The following is a 17,742-nucleotide window of genomic DNA, read 5'->3' as shown; positions in this document are numbered from 1 at the left end:
TGCTTTTACAGCCCTCTCTAAGCGATTTACAGAGTCAGCATATTGCCCCCAACAGTCTGGGTCCTCATTTTACCCACCTTGGAAGGATGGAAGGCTGAGTCAACCTTGAGCCCGGTGAGATTTGAACTGCCAAATTGCAGGCAGCCGACATTCAGCAAAAGTAGACTGCAATACTGCACCCTAACAACTGTGCCACTGAGGCTCATATTCTATACTACAATATACATTTTAATTGATCTTAACATATTGAATATCTCAGAATATTAAATAGTATTATGTACTTAGGCGGGTCTTCCAGGCTCACTGGTCACAGAATCTTGTGTAAGATTCAGTGTAAGAGCAATCTTAAAACATAATGTCACAAAGAGTTTAAAGCACAGTTAAGATAATAGTATTGCTAGGATACACATTTTAATTGATCTTAACATACTATCTCAGAATATTAAATAGTATTATGTACTTAGGCGGGTCTTCCAGGCTCACGGGACACAGAATCTTGTGTGAAAATCAAAAGAAAAGATACTCTGAACAGCTAGTGACTCAGATTCCCAACTCTTGATTGCAGGCAATCCGTTTCCAGAAAAACAATGAGGAAAATAATCTTGTGTGTTCTTGCTGTAATGCTTTGGTCACAAGGTAAGTTACCAGTCATGATCACTCAACACTGACCGTTCCTCTTTCACAGACCCAGTCCCTTCCTCTTCAAATTTAGAGGTCCTAGATTGGAGGTCCTACATGCAGAAGTTAGCAGAAGCATTTTTGAGATCAGAGAGAGATTTGGTGGTACTTGGAGTACAATGGCCAACAATGTCCAATTCTGCCCACTTCTAGGCTATTATTCCCAATAATAAGTTAGCGTCCTCTCTCCTCCTTTTCTTCATTTGATTCAGGTGCTTCACTGCAGTTGTGAGAACCTGTTGTTAAAGTGTTGTGTGTGTACAATGGAGCTAAGTCAAAGATCTTTTTCCTGCCTTGCCTAAAGCAATATGGACTTGACTTTTTAAATTTTCATGGTCAAGGAATGTCAAAGAACTCAAAGCATATCATTTAAATATGACAGTTTCCGTATCTCTTACTTTTAATGTTTTTCTCCACTGCTTCCCACTACAATGTGCTTTAGGCTATGTATTGACTCCACCTAGTACCTGTCATGGACCATCTGTCCTTCTCCATTTCTTAAAACATGTCAGAAATAACAACAATGTAATTATTAATCTGCTAGGCAGGAAAGTTGTAAATGAACAATTCTGAAAGTGCAGGAAAAAAGAAAATAGAAAAAAAAAACATAGTATTTTTATTACTATTTTTATAGTATTTTATTTCTGGGTCCATTGTTCCAAAATATCCTTCAACATGTTCCATGTTAAAATATTTTACTCCATTCTGAAATAGGAAATCAAACTTTCTTCTGATTAATTGTAATCTTTACTTTGTTACCCATACTGTCCAAGCTTCAAAGTCCCATCCTAACATTGTCCCACAGGAAGAATTCTTACAATTAATTCCAAACTCATATTTGAAATCAATATGGACCTTTATTCCATTTATAAGTTTTCAAATCAAAATTCTAATCATCCTTCTGCTTTTTATTAATTTAAAAAAAAAACATTGAATGTGTATTTTACAGTTTTTTCACTAGGGGGAGGAGACTCATATGTGTGTTTAGACTTGTTGATCCCAAAGTTTCAAACAGCTGAAAAGCAGTTAACAAACAATTTTTAAATATGTTTTGAAAAGGAAATAGAACACAACATTCCAACAGTTTGAGCAAGATGGCTATTCTTTCTTCTCCCATAGCCATAAACATGCCAGAGGACACTGTCTTGTGGTTTTCTTAAAAGGAGCAACTGTCTGAAGCACTTCTGGGTAATCTCAAGTCCTCTCCTTTTCTGGAGTGAAATTATAAAGAGCCGTCTACTGTCTGGCTTTTCATTCCATCCTGATCAGCAGTTCCATTTTTAACAGAGCTGTCTTCGATTTGCCATTCCCCCTCCCCCACCAGGTCTGAATTCTCAAATCTTATTGAATTTGAAATGGAGATTTTGAAATTACCAAAATCTTTGCTGCAAATAATTTTGAACATTTTTACTCCCAAATCCTATTGGTGTAATATTAGCTAAAAGATAGCTGATGGAAATTAGAGATTGAGTTGCTGTTTTGCCTCCTCTCTTTCAGCTGTGGATGCTCTGGAATGTTATAATTGCCCCAATGGAGGAAGATGTTTTAGCACAATTACCTGCTCTGCTAATCAAGACCAATGTATCACCATATTCTTTACGGGAGGCGGTAAGTATAAGTGTGAAAAATTAATTATACTTAGTTCTTTAATTTTGGGGGTGGAGATAGGGACTTCAATGAGATTTGAAAAATGCTATGGACAATCATTAGCGGAAGGAACCAGTTGGGAGAAAATTCCAACTCTGCAAACTGCATAAACCTTGCAAAAGATGCAGCTCTATGAAGGATGTTATTTTCCACTTGAGTTGCTAAGCCTTTTTCAAAGATAACTTTATTCCGTAAAGGTTGGGTGGAATGCACATTTCTGGAAGGTCCTACAGATAGATGAATCAAATAAATGAGCTTCAAACATGGAACATAATGACCCTTGGTTTGAATCTGAAATGAACTCAGTATGCTAACCAATTTCCCAAATGAAAAGCAATATGATGATTGAATTTTCTCCTGGAAATGGTCACAGGGTACATTGCTTTCTGAGTCCTGATCTTTACTAGCTCTATCTGTGTGAGGGCCATAGCCTTCACCTTAAGAAGCTCAAGAGTTCTGGGGTGGGTTTTATTTCTACTTCTCTCTGAACCTAGGCAATATGTTGCTATCATTGTTTCTGGGCCAGCCATTGTCCAGGAATCATTTGGCCCAGGATGCACCTTTCAGGACCGAAGGAACCCTAAGATAATTAGCTTCCATTGCCCATCAAAATTTGCATTAGTATCTCAGGTATCCAAACAAAGAGAACTGACTAGATTATTCAGGACCCTGGAACAAAGGCAAATGTTGCCCTAAGTATTGCTCAAGAAGAACAATAAGGGACAATTCTTTATCAACAGTTTATGCAATGTTACTCATTTCTTCAAGTTCAGTCTCCTCTACAAGACTCTGATGATGGTGCAAGCAAAATGCTTAATAGTGGTATTACCAATGCATTTCCAGACAGCCTGCTGATTTTTTCAGATACCGGGGTTATTTTCAGGGGAGCAGGTAGGTCCTTTTGAGATCTCACCACATTGCCCCAGTCTCAGTCTTGCTATTCATGTGAAACATGTTTGTCACTTGAAAGAAACAAGCATTTTAAATAATGTGGATGGCTTGGCCCAGCTTCCAAAATGAAGGAAAGGTAACCTATCTAGGAGCTTCCATTGTTAACAAAGGACAATGTTGGTAAAGTGAAAAATTAAATTTATTTTTTCCATAAGCAACCACAACGGCTTTTTTTTCCTGTAGGATTCGCGCGACCAAGCTATGCCAAGAGGTGCGCCTCTCAGTATGACTGTCAAGTTCTGAATTCAGCACCACAGTCAGGAGTTCGTGCCATTTGTTGTGGTTATGACAGATGCAACCGTTAGTGTTCACTTTCAACTGGAGACCTTCTCCACAACTTCATTGGCTTCAACTGATTTCACTGGATATGATTTGTTTGAAATTGAAGAGTGATTTGGAATGTGCTGCCTAGTAATATTCTCAATCCGTCCTATATGAATGGGAAAATAAATAAAACATGCCATCTTCCATTGTGAACTGTGAATAAAGATTTGTTTTTATCTATCTTGTGTCTACACCAAATCAGTGTTTTTGGAGTTTCGTCAGGTACTGATCATGTTGCACAAAAGCTAACACAAGTGTACATAATATGCCTGAACATCACGACACTATGCCAGTTATCAAAACTCAAGATGAAAAGGAAAAGAAGAGCCTTAACACTATTTCACAGCAATATGCATGCTCATATCTCCATCATTTTCCTTACTCTTTACCAACTTCAATAGCTGGTTAGCAAATTTTTTGGGGAGGCCCTGGTCTTCAGGTGCTGCCTTTAAATGCCAAGTTGGTCTACAATAAATTGTCTCTTATCCACCGTTTTAGTGAGGATATTATGGAACAAATCTGGTATGTAGAACCAATCTCTGGATGGGCTAAGAAAGGGATGTTGCCTAACTGAACTATAGTAAGGATGACTCCATCCATATACAACACAGAGGTGCTATGAAGGCCTACGTCATGGTTGTAAGAATGGGTAACAGCTTTATTTCTCCTTGCTTATTTTGTCCTCAGTGTGTCACCTGGTGGCACTGTTCTAGATTATCTGGCCCCTCCTGGGATGGTGTGTGTGTGTCAGGTGATCATCTTCAGGGCTGTGCAGAAGTATTTGTTCAAACCCTGACAGGCAAAGTCACTCAGATTCATTCCCATGTGTGGAGCAAGTTCATGCAAGATGCTTAAGGAGTAGTCTTGCCCGGTTATCCGGGAATGGTTTGACCCTTTTGAAGCTGCAAAAGTGGACAAGGTCCTCGATGCTGTCAGTGCCACCACCTATCAGTTAGAACTTTGCCCCACTTGGATGGTGAAAGCCTACAAGACAGTGATTGGCAGATGGATTCAGGCACATCACTACAGGGAAGGGACATTTCTTGGGCCTTTTAGAGAGGCCCTGGCTCACCCCCTCCTTAAATAGCTATTCACTTGAACCCACCTGCTTGGACAATTTTCATCCTGTTTCCTATCTTCCCTTTTTAGGTAAGGTGGTGAAAAATGTGGCTGCCTGGCAGCTTCAGGGCATCCTGAATAAAGCAGATTATCTGGACTCCTTTCAATCAGGATTCAGGCTTGGTTATTGGACCAAAATGACATTGGTCATGCTTGTTGATGATCTCTGGTGAAAGTGGGATTGGGGTAATGCAACCATCCTTGCTCTCGTTCACTCTTTGGCAGTGGCCTTCAGTACCATTGACCATGGTATCCTTTTTGGCAGGCTATGAGGGCTGTGGCTGGGTGGCATTGTTTTGTGCTGATTCAGTTCCGTTTTCCCAGGTTAGTCCCAATCCATGTCAATAGGGAGCAAGAGATTCAGCCTTCAGCCACTATCTTATAGCATGCAACAGGGCTCAGTATTGTCTCCATTCCATTTTAATATCTACATGAAGCCACGGGGTGAGATCATAAGTAACCATGATTTAAAGTATCTAAATTATGATAATATCCAACTCTACATTTCCACCTCTGGTGGCCCACGTGATACTGTTCCTGCCCTCTCATGATGTCATATTTAAATATGACAGTTTCCTTATCTCTTGTTTTTAATGATTTTGTCCACTGCTTCCCACTAGAAACTGTGTTTAGGCTATGCTATAGACTATTCTCTAGGCTATGTATTGGCTCCACCTAGTATCTGGTGGAGCCAATATCATGGACCATCTGCCTAGAATGCCTTCTCCATTTCTTAAAAGATGTCAGAAATATCAACAATATAATTTTTTATCTGCTAGGCAGGAAAGTTATGAATGTACAATTCTGATTCCAATCTGTATTTACCTCCTTTCCTCATAGCATATTTGCACATGCACTTGTGTATATGCGTAAAGTGCCTCCTTGGCCACTATGTAAATAGTGTGGACATGAAGAATGTGTAACAGAAGAGAATATAAATTGGGTTTTTAAATTGTTAAATTCCTAAAGAGAAACTTCATATCTTAAATCTCTAACAGCAATTTTATCAAAATTTATACTTTCAATTTTCTTATAGTAATTATAATTAAAATTTATATCATCAATGATAAAATAACATACAAAGTAAAAAAAGAATAAATAGAAAATGAAAATGCAGGAAAAAATGAAATAGAAAAAAATTAAAAATAGGAATATAGTAAGGCAAAAGAAAAGTAAAGTAGGACGTAAAGTGAGATTTGGAGATAAGAGTGAGATGGTTCGGGGTCAGACTAGATGATCTATTTGTAAGGTGCAAAAGCATCTTTTGAGTCTTGAAGAAGCTTAAACAGGAAACTTGAATGCCAAACCACAAAAGCTAACACCTGTTGTAAGTAGGTCAGTTCAGTTGCAGGTCTCACTCTCAATTCAGGCATAGAGGTTAACCACATAAATCAGAATGAAACTAGTGCTTACTGCATGCTTCTCTGCCTAGCAAAAAGGAGCCTAGCCAATAGAAATGATTTAGCACATTTCCGTGTTAACTGTTTTGAGGAAGTTATAAGAACACGCTTCTCCCTAAGAACCTCACTCAGACGTCAAATGTTGGTTTACACTGTCTGAGCCTTTTGGCCAAAATAAAGCTTTTCTTGATCTCGAAGTCTGGGTCCTTTGATTTTCTGCAACATTTCTGGTGACTCTGCTCAGGTCTTGGAGCGATATTTCGCTGAAGACGGCAAGGATCAACCAGTGCCCAACTGGGGCCATCCTGCCCAACCTTCAGGCGCTGCAGAGATAATTTCTCTGGAAGGGGGGCACACTACACCCTTGGGCTCCTGGATGGATACCACTGATCTTTTACTCCATTCTGAAAAAGCAAATCAAATTTAAGTGTTAGGTCCCAGAAGTTTCCCGAACCACCAAGATTCCAAAGAGTGTGAGACAAGACAAGGCTTGCAAAAAAGCAGCAGCTTTTTACTTTTGGCCAAAAGCAAAAACTGGGTGGAATTCTATGTCCAAAACACAGGCAAAAGCATATAAGGCAGTGATGGCGAACCTATGGCACGCGTGCCACAAGTGGCACGCGGAGCCATTTGTCAGGACACGCGAGGCACTGCCCTGTCAGCTGGCCAGTGCGCATAATCACTGGCCAGCTGAGTTCACCTTTTTAAAAGCCATTTTTCGCCTTCCCCAGGCTCCAGAGGCTTTATAGGAGCCTGGGGAGGGCGAAAAGAGCCTTCCCCGTCCCCCCGGAGGTCCTCCAGAGGCTTCAGGAACCATCCAGAGGCTTCCCTGAAGCCTTTGGAACACTTAAAACCACACTCCGAGCAAACCGGAAGTGACTTCCGGGTTGCTCGGAGGGTGGTTTTAAGCGTTCCGAAGGCTTCAGGGACCGTCCAGAGGCTTCCCTGACGCCTTCGGAGCGCTTAAAACGACCCTCCGAGCAAACCAGAAGTCACTTCTGGTTTGTTCGGAGGGTCATTTTAAGTGCTCCGAAGGCTTCAGGGAAGCCTCCGGACGGCCCCTAAAGCCTCCGGAGGGCCTCCGGGGAGGCGGGGGAGGCTCTTTTCGCCCTCCCCAGGCTCCTATAAAGCCTCTGGAGCCTGGGGAGGGCGAAAAAAGCATGTAAAAATGGGGGGGTGGCGTGTTGTGCGCGCATGCGCACTGGGGGGAGTGGCGTGTTGCATTATGGGTGTGGCATGCCCGCACACGACCCCCCTGCGCTCCCCCCACTTGTGGCACGCGAGCCAAAAAAGGTTCGCCATCGCTGATATAAGGAATAGCCAAGCCTTTGTGAGAGTGGCCCGTTAGAGACAATGTTTACCTAATCAGAGACAAAGTTTCATTACCAACATTGGTCTTTATCTTCAAATCATTCCTTATTCAGACCCCCGTCTCTGCCTATTTTATTTATGGTGCATCCCTATACCCCTATGTAAGGTGTGTGTGGGGGGGTTCCTCTCCCTGGCCAAGTCGTTTATTCAGAAGACTGTTTTCAGATAACTCCCTGCTGTATTACTCTCTACTCTGGTTCCTTTATCTATGGGCCTGATATTCCTGGGTAACAATTTATGTTTTCAAGGATGTAAGTAGCAAAGGACAGAAGAGAGACACAGAAACGAGATAACAAGTTTTGCACTAATGGCAAACTGTTTCAATTCTTACCAAGCCAGGATTAATTCCTAACAGCTAATTTCTGACAGTATAATCAGGAGCAGTGGTGGGTTTCAATTTATTTTGACCTAGTTACCTCCGGGACCGTATTCTGCCCCATACATCCCTACGACCTATTCGCTCGCACAGAGAGGGACTTCTCCAGGTGCCGTCCACTAGACAATGTCATGGGGCGGCGCCTAGGAGCAGAGCCTTCTCTGTGGCGGGCCCAGCCCTGTGGAATGACCTCCCCCCGGATATTAGGACCACTACAGACCTCCGCTCCTTCCGTGTTAAGCTCAAGACCCACCTTTTTCAAATATCTGGCCTGGCCCAACCATAACTTCGTTACGCTCCTGAGGGGTTTTTAATTCAGCAATTTTATTTAGGGGATTTTAAACTGTGTTTTAACTGTGTTTTTAGCTGTGTTTATTGTCTTTCACTTGCAGGTCTACTCTCCTCCATGCACAAATGTAATTGTCCTTGTTTTTCGTATGTATGTGTGTCCTATGTGTATTTTATCTTTTTGACTGTACGCCGCCCCGAGTCCTTCGGGAGAGGGTTGCGGCTAATCAAATAAAATTTGATTTGATTTGATTTTACTACCGATTCAGTGGTGCGTGTGCTTGTGCGATGCTTCTGCACATGCGCAGAAGCTTTCGGGTGGGTGGGTGGAGCCTCCCGCCGCCACCAATACCGGTTCACCTGATCCAGAGAGAACCAGCAGAAATCCACCTTTGATCAGGAGCCAAAAAGAAAGGTTAATTCATAACAAATGTGTCACGATGTTAAAAGGTTTGCTAGGCCTGAACTGCCTAAACTGACACTCAAGAGTTAAACTAAGAAAGCTTTATTGCGCAGGTCATAAAACAAAAAAAAAGGTTCTTATCTGAAAGTGATTTATTGCGCACGCGTTACACATTCCAAAATTCCTCTCTTCTTTGTTCGGCAGCCAACTTTGGCTAACGAAGCTTTTCATTATCAAAATGTAACCAATTAGTTATTTTCTGTTTTATTTTATTATTAAAGTTTGTTTATTAATTAGAATACTTTTAAAGACTTATTTTTCTCAATATCTCAAGAGATATGCGGAAGGGAATCAGCCACGGTCCATCGGTCTCTAACAGGGTGTTTTTTTTTCCCCTGACAACTTGGTAGCAGAGGTTTGGTTGACAACTTGGTAGCAGAGTTTTGGCTTTTGATGACCAGCTGAGATGACTACAATTTATGGCTGTATTTTCCCTTCATGCTATCTAAAGATAACCGACTAAGCCTAATTAGCCATGTCGAAGAAGAGAAAGAAAAAGAAAGATGGGGCGAACACAGATGAATCAGCTTCCTCTGACAAAGAGGCTCCCTCGGACACAGAGAAGCAAGATCAAAACGTATTCCAGGAGCAACAAGGTGCCGAGCCAGAAATGGGGGAAAGAGTTACAGAAGGCAAGATCTACGGACTGAGGTCAGTAAATGTCCCTCATTATCAAGATACAATTAATGAACGGCAAAAGTCTAAACGGCAACTGCCGGCAGAGGAAAATTCCTCCCACGCAGAAAGCAAAGTTTATGAAATTCCCCCAGATGGTGAGCAAGAAATGCAAAGCTATCTAGATCAAATAGAACTGTTTGAAAAATATGCTAGGGAGGCGAGAGTGTGTTTTGAAGAGATAAGGCGAAGTAGAAGAAGCTCCCCCACTCCCAAAATGTCTGAGGACGCCATCTTGTCTTCTTCAAAACAACAGCCTAAGACACACCCCACAGAGTTCATTGGTCAATTAGAACAAAGAGACATGTACACGTCACCGAGGTCACGTGGTCCCTTTGAGTCAACTGAACTCCCGCATACGTATAGAAAGGAGAGGCAGCCAAGAAGTGAAGCTGCACTGCCATCTGCTGGCGGAGAAAAATTATTACAGCAAAAGATTAAGCAATTGGACCAGATTTTCAGAGATATGTCTATGAGTCCTTTAGAAGCCAAAACTTTGTCTCCAAAGGTTAAGTCTTCAATACCCCCTGGCGGTGTGGAATTCTCCCTAGATGGAAAAAGGCAAAGCCAGAGGCAAATTCGAGGAAGCCAATTTGATGTTGCCACGCAAAGGCCAATGATGCAACCCCAGCATCCCCTGGTTCAACAACCAGCTTTGCAACCAGAGCAACAAATTGTTCCTCAGCAGGTATTCACAGTCACCCCCTTGACTGGTGAGTCCAAATTAAAGGAGTCAGGAGAGAATTATAAAGCCTGGGTCAGTGAAATTGCGCTCTTGCTTCGAAGAGAAGGCACATATTCCATGGTTTTTGATCCTCCCCGTCAACCCTGGACACCTGCAATAAGAAACCTCGAAAACAGAGCTATCACGACTTTACTCATGTCAATGGAAATTGAGATCCAAGGTATCTTTCCACCTGATGCAACTGCCCAAGAAATATGGGCTATTTTGGAAGATTGCTACAGGCCCGTTTCAATTGAATCCTCATGTTTGCTCATGTCTGAGTTCCATGGTTCGAAGTTGAAACCTGGTGAACGAATTGGTGGACATTTGACCAAACTGAAAAGAATGAGAAGTGAATTGAGACAAAATGGCCATGTAATCGATGATATCCAAATGATTAGCATCATCATTAACTCATTGAATTATGAATGGAAAGATGCTGTTGCAAAGATTAACTACGTGCCTATTGCTCAACGCACAGTTAACCACGTTTGCAGACTTTTAGTGGAAGACGAAGCTATCAGGTTAGCTACCCCACATCTGCAACGGCCTCCAGCATCGAAGGCTCCAGCCAGACGTCCCTTCCGAGGAAGAGGCTACGCTCCAAGGATGCCAAAATGCTACACCTGCAACCGTGTGGGACATGACACCCGGGATTGTCCCCAACGAGTTCCAGCTCCCGTCACGTACCAGCCCAGAGGAACAGATTCCAGAGGCAGAGGTAGAGGCGGAAGACAAGGTCGTCGTGGTCCAAGGCGTGATCCACAAGCTCCACTTGCAACACTGGCCATAACCAACGTTCCACAACCTGATCCAAAGTTCGACAGACGTCTTTTGTGGACTTTAGATAGTGGAGCAGCTGTGCACGTTACCCACAGAAGGGAACTTTTCACAGAGATGGGCGAACCAGAGCCCGAGTATCGAGAACTGTATTCCTTCACCAACCACACTTGCAAGGTTATGGGAAAAGGAACTGTTTACATTGAAGAGCTCGATACACACATCCCTGATGTTTATTACATACCTTCAGCAACCAGTAATTTGCTTAGTCAAAGTCACTTGTCTAGAGAGTTAAAGTTCCAGGTTCACCACCTCGAAAAAGCAAGTTACTTAGTTAAAGATGGTGATATTGTTGCTGAAACCATGCTGATTGGTGGTGTTTATTACTTAAAGCCAAAGCCTAAAGGGCAAGCACAGGCAAGTATGCAAACTCCAAAAAGGCACAACGCAGACCCAGAGAGAGTTGTCCCAGAGAGAGAAAGCGTTACTGTGCCAAAGGCTCCTAAAGCCAACAAACAAAGAAAACAGAAACAGATTGCTCAGAGCAAGCCTGAGGGTCCTCATGAAACTGTTAATGTTGAGAATTCACTAACTGGTAAACCTTTGCATTCCAGGTGTATTCACAAGTGGCACAGAAGATTGGGGCATGCCAGTTTCCGTGTTCTTAGAAAGATGCCGGAGTTCGCAAAAGGTTTGGATCTAAAGGGGTGTAAGGTGTTTTTGGATTGTGCGGTTTGCAAAAAGGCTAAATCCAAGGCGGCTGCAATTCCCAAACACGCTACACGCCGGTCAACACGCATTTTTGATTTGGTACACACTGACATAGTGGGTCCTTTCCCACCAACACTTGGTGGCAGAAAGTATTTTTTAACAATTGTAGATAATCATTCTAGATATGGATTTGTATATCCTATGAGAGAGAAATCTGAGACCTTTCAGATCTTTAAAGACTTTGCAGCATTTGTTTCTACACAATACCAAGTTCGCATCGCCAGAATCCAGAGTGACCGTGGTGCAGAATTCATGTCTCAGCGTTTCCAGGACTGGATGCGTAAGAATGGAATTCTTCATCAGACATCTGCTCCATATACACCGGCTCATAACGGAGTCGTAGAAAGAAGACAAGGGGTTCTACAAACCATGATGCGTTGTCTTCTAGAAGATGCCAATCTCAGTAACGCATACTGGGGTGAAGCAATCAAATATGCAAATTACATTGTCAACCGTACTTGGAGCAGTGTAATCAATCAAACTCCTTTCTACATGCTATATGGCTACAAGCCTAATCTCAAGAACCTCCATATTTTTGGTTCATATGCTATGGTGAACACTCCCTTAAGTCAAAGAAGAAAGGGAGGTACAGTAGCAAAGAGACTGAGATTTATGGGTATTGATGATAATTCAAAATGGTACAAATTCATTGATACTAAACATGTGATTGTCATTTCACAATCTGCTAATTTTGAGGAAGACATTGACTGGTCCAGGATTCATTCCAATGATCCTGAAGTTTATTTTCCTAGAGATGGTGTTCCAGATGCCACGCAGCCTGATGACAATTCGCAGGCAGATATTCCTTCTACCAGTTCTTCACAACCTGATGTTCCGTCTTCTCAAGCCGCGGATGCTGATGCTAGCGACGAACGTGAGGACGAGGATGATGAAGAAGAAGAAGAAGAAGACTGGTCTGTTGTTCCTAGACGCTCCAAGAGGGCCACAAAAGGAATCCCTCCACAACGTTATTCATGGCAACTGACAAAAACACCATTACCTTTGATTTGCAACGTTACTCTTCCTCCAGAGACATTCACACAAATCAAACAGCTTCCTGATTCAGAACAAGACAAATGGTATGATGCAATGCAGGATGAAATGGACAGTTTGAAGAAACTTAATGTATTCACACCTGCAAAACCTCCAGCAAACAAGAAAGTCATTGGCACCCGATGGGTCTACAGAATCAAGAAGAAACCGAATGGTGAGTCTTTATACAAAGCCAGACTGGTAGCTCAGGGTTTCGCTCAACGTTATCCTGAGGACTACACAAACACTTACTCACCAACAGTCAGAACTGAAAGTGTAAAAATTGCTTTAACCACTGCAACTATTCTTGGTTTAGAAGTTTTTCAATTTGATGTGGACACAGCTTATCTACATGCAGACCTAGATGAAGAGATCTACGTGAGAAGCCCTCCAGGATTCCGAAAGCAAGAAGGGGATACCTGGTTCCTGAACAAAAGTCTTTATGGTCTGAAACAGTCAGGTTTAATGTGGTATTTATGTCTTACTGACAAACTAAATTCAATGGGCTTTATTAAGTCCGAAACTGATGAATGCGTGTTCACAAAAAGATCTAACAATGCATATGAGATAATTCTTGTTTATGTTGATGATATTGTTTATATTGGTCCAAATAAGAAAATGAGTGAGATTTTTGCCAAAAGTTTGCAGAGATACTTCACACTAAAATCTTTAGGACACATTAGCACTTATTTAGGTGTTCAAATTGAAAAGACACAGAAGGGGTTTAGTCTTTCACAAGAAGAGAAAATTGACCACATTCTACATCATTGCAACATGAAAGATGCTAGCACAACAAAGACACCCATGCAAACAGATTTTCACAACTTAACACATGAACCAAGTCCTGAGTTCGAGGATCAAACACTTTATCGTTCAGTCATTGGTTCACTATTATACATTAGTAGTTGGACCAGACCTGACATCGCACTTAGTGTTAATCTTTTATCACGACACGTAGGTAAGGCAACACAATTTCATTGGTCATGCATTAAGAAGTTGTTGAAATACCTAAAACACACTAAACACATGAAGTTATTGCTAGAACCAACACACACTGATCAACCAAAGCTGATTTGTTTTGCCGACGCCGACTGGGCGAGCGACAAGAAGTCACGCAAAAGCACTTCTGGTTACATGATGTTCCTAAATGGTTGTCCTGTTTACTGGCAAGTGAGAAAACAGAGTTTTGTTTCATGTTCATCTACTGAAGCTGAATATGCTTGTGTTTCAGATGCTTGTAATTCTCTAACGTGGTTTGATGCTTTGATCACAGATATCTGGACACGTCCGATTCGACCAATCACCGTGATGGAAGATAATGTATCTGTTGTTTATATTTCTGAGTCACATTTTACAGGTTCTAGGTCCAGACACATTGACATTCGTTATCAAAACACAAAGCAATTAGTTAAGCAAGGTTTTGTTAAATTGCAATATGTTTCTACACATGATCAGATCGCAGACATGCTTAACAAACCACTCGCCGCAAATCAACACGAGTATCTGCGAAAGAAGATGTGCCTTAATTGATGATTTGATGACGTCAGCCCAGACTAGCAAAAGAAGGGGTGTCACGATGTTAAAAGGTTTGCTAGGCCTGAACTGCCTAAACTGACACTCAAGAGTTAAACTAAGAAAGCTTTATTGCGCAGGTCATAAAACAAAAAAAAAGGTTCTTATCTGAAAGTGATTTATTGCGCACGCGTTACACATTCCAAAATTCCTCTCTTCTTTGTTCGGCAGCCAACTTTGGCTAACGAAGCTTTTCATTATCAAAATGTAACCAATTAGTTATTTTCTGTTTTATTTTATTATTAAAGTTTGTTTATTAATTAGAATACTTTTAAAGACTTATTTTTCTCAATATCTCAAGAGATATGCGGAAGGGAATCAGCCACGGTCCATCGGTCTCTAACAGGGTGTTTTTTTTTTCCCCTGACAAAATGATTTCTAGCAGTATATCGTATCAAAAGACAACATCAAATATTGGTTTAATCAATCACACACACACACACACACACACACACACACACACACACACACACACACACACACACACACATATATATATATATATATATATATATATATATATATATATATATATATATATATATATATATATATGTTACAACCCCTGGTATGACTAAATATGGGAGGAAGGTCACTACTCCCTCTTTCTGTCCTTCGGCTTATCACAAAGACCATGCAGGCAGAAAACCATATTTTTATTTTTAATGTTGCCTTTTTTTATATATTTGTGTTGTAATTGTACTGATAAATAAATAGAGACTAGGATAGATCTATTTCGAGCTAATTAGCTCTCATCAGCTAGCCATACCCTTACTGGGATTAGAACCGGGGCTGTATATATCTTAGGCAGGAGTCTTAATCATATGTTGGTTAAGACTCCTGCCTAAGTGACTCCTTCACTATATGTTGTATTTGTACTGATAAATAAATAAAGGGAGACTTTCTGCCTGCATGGTCTTCTGTGATAAGCCGAAGGACAGAAAGAGGGAGTAGTGACCTTCCTCCCATATTTAGGCATACCAGGGGTTGTAACACAAATACACACACACACACACACACACACACACACATATATATATATATATATATATATATATATTAGCATAGGCAATTCATAATAAAAGCAAATTTAACAAATATATGGTGACATTAGCAAATAGCCAATATAGCCACTATACTCCTTCATAAGCATTCTTCTTGTTAATTGTAATCTTTACTTTGTTCTACTTACCCCTACTGTCCCATCCTATCTTTAAAAATCAATTCAAAGCAAAAGCATTTTCCCATAAGTAGAATTCTTACAATTAATTCCAAACTCTTATTTCAAATCAATAGGGACCTTTATTCCATTTATAAGTTTCCAAATCAAAATTGCAGTCATCCTTTTGCCATTTGTTAATTTAAAATAAAATAAAATCCTTAAACTTGTATTTTACAGTTCTTTCACTAGGGGCAGGAGACTCAGTTGGTGTTTTTAGACTTGTTGATCCCAAAGTAGTTTAGAAACCATTTTAAAATATTTTTTAAAAGGAAGTATGCAAACGCATTTGATGGCTTAAGATCAGATTCCTTTGACATTCGAAGTGGAGAGAAGCAGAGCTGCGTCCTCTCGCCAACTCTATTCGGGATCTTTTTTGCTGTCATGATGAAACATGCTTTTGGAACTGCAATAGAGGGTATTTATCTCTGGACCAGATCAGACGGAAAACTCTTTAATCTCTCTAGATCAGTGATGGTGAACTTATGGCACGCGTGCCACAGGTGGCACGCGGAGCCATTTGTCAGGGCACATGAGGTGCTGCCTGTCAGCTGGCCAGCGCGCATGGGCGTGCTGGCCAGCTGAGTTCACCCTTTTTTAAAGCCATTTTTCACCCTCCCCACTGGGGGGTTCACGCATTGCATTATGGGTGTGGCACGCCCGCACACGACGCCCCCTGCGCTCCCTCCACTTGTGGCACGCGAGCCAAAAAAGGTTCACCATCGCTGCTCTAGATTGAGAGCAAAGTCTAAAGTCCAGCTGAAATGCTTACGGGATTTCCCCTTCGCTGACGATGCTGCCGTTACTGCTCACTCTGCTGAAGACCTTCAACAACTTATGGACTGTTTTAGCAAGGCCTGCCAAGATTTTGGACTAACAATCAGCCTGGAAAAAAGTCGAGTCTAAAAAAACACAAGTCATGGGTCAGGACGTGGATTCACTTCCCTGTATTACAATCTCTGCACAAGAACTGGAGGTTGTCCATTACTTTGTGTACCTCAGCTCAACTATCTCCGACAGTCTCTCTTCAGATAATGAGCTGAATAAATGTATTGGTAAAGTGGCCACCACATTTTTGAGACTTCCAAAGACAGTATGGCTTAATAAGAAGCTGACAGAATATACAAAGATCCAGGCCTATAACCATGCGTCCTGAGCATACTCTTGTACTGCAGTGAGTCTTGGACCCTTTATGCACAGCAGGAGAGAAAGTTGAACAACTTTCATATGTGCTGTCTCCAATGTATTCTCGGCATCACCTGGCATGACAAAGTTTCAAACACCTCAGTCTTGGAATGTGCTGGAATTTCTAGCATGTATACACTATTTAAACAGCGACGTCTACACTGGTTTGGGCATGTCATGAGAATGCCTGATGGTCAGATTCCGAAAGATCTCCTGTATGGAGAATTAGTGCAGGGAAAGTGATCACAGCTGCAATATAAGGGTATCTGCAAGAGGGATCTAAAGGCCTTGGGAATGGACATTAACAGCTGGGAAACCCTGACCTCTGAACGTTCAGCTTGGAGGCTAAAGACGCAGAATGGCCTTCTCCAATTCCAAGAGACATTTATTTGGTAGGCTGAGGCAAAGAGGCAGTCCCAAAACCAGCGAAATATGGGGGCTGGATAGGGGACACAATATATCTGCTCTGAGTGTGGAAAGGATTGCCACTCTTGAATTGGTCTTTTTACCCAAACCAGATGATGCTTTAGGACCTCTTTCCAGAGCACAATACTACAGTCCTTTGAGACTGAAGAATGCCAATGATGCAAACGTAGCTTGAGCAAGATGGCTATTTACTCTTCCCCTGGAACCATAAACATGCCAGAGAGAACACTATCTCATGGTTCTTTTGTAAGCAGGAACTGTGTGGGCGATCTCAAGTCCTATCCTTTTCTGGAGTGGAATAAAAAGAACCATCTACTGTTTGGCTTCTCATTCCATCCTGGTCAGAAGTTCCATTTTTAACAGAGCTGTCTTCAGTTTGCCACCCGTAGAGGTCTGAATTCTCAAATCTTACTGAATTTGAAATTGAGATTTTGAAATTTGCAAAATGTTTGATGCAAATAATTTTGGCATTTTTATTCCCAAATCCCATTGATGCAATATGTTAGCAAAAAGATAACTGATGGGAATTAGAGATTGAGTTACTGTTTTGCCTCCTATCTTTCAGCTGTGGATGCTCTGGTATGTTATATTTGCTGCAAAGAATTCAGATGTTATAGCACAACTACCTGCTTTGGTAATCAAGACCACTGTATGACCATGTTCTTTGCAAGACCTGGTAAGTATAATAGTGTGAAAAAATAATTATATTTAGTTTTTTAAATACAAATTCAATGAGCTTTC

General features: G+C 41.3%; 1 long non-coding RNA gene across 4 annotated transcripts in view; it reads left to right on the top strand.

Annotated features, from left to right (window-relative positions):
• The first annotated feature begins 482 nt into the window (after nucleotides 1–482).
• The window catches only part of LOC309383444, a 49,624-nt gene continuing 32,364 nt past the window's right edge, over nucleotides 483–17,742 (top strand). For 2 of the 4 annotated variants that reach the window (XR_014173840.1, XR_014173842.1), the window contains exons 1-3: nucleotides 483–636; nucleotides 2,176–2,286; nucleotides 3,460–4,239. This is a non-coding gene — a long non-coding RNA (uncharacterized lncRNA). Of the gene's footprint in view, nucleotides 637–2,175; nucleotides 2,287–3,459; nucleotides 4,240–4,749; nucleotides 4,765–17,742 lie in introns of those variants that run through there. The other 2 variants (XR_014173841.1, XR_014173843.1) reach the window with 2 other exon arrangements.

This window comes from Natrix helvetica (genome assembly GCF_964273705.1).
Source record: "Natrix helvetica genome assembly, chromosome: 1".
In the NCBI taxonomy this organism is placed as follows: domain Eukaryota; kingdom Metazoa; phylum Chordata; class Lepidosauria; order Squamata; family Natricidae; genus Natrix; species Natrix helvetica.
This window is presented reverse-complemented; position numbering and strand designations above follow the sequence as displayed.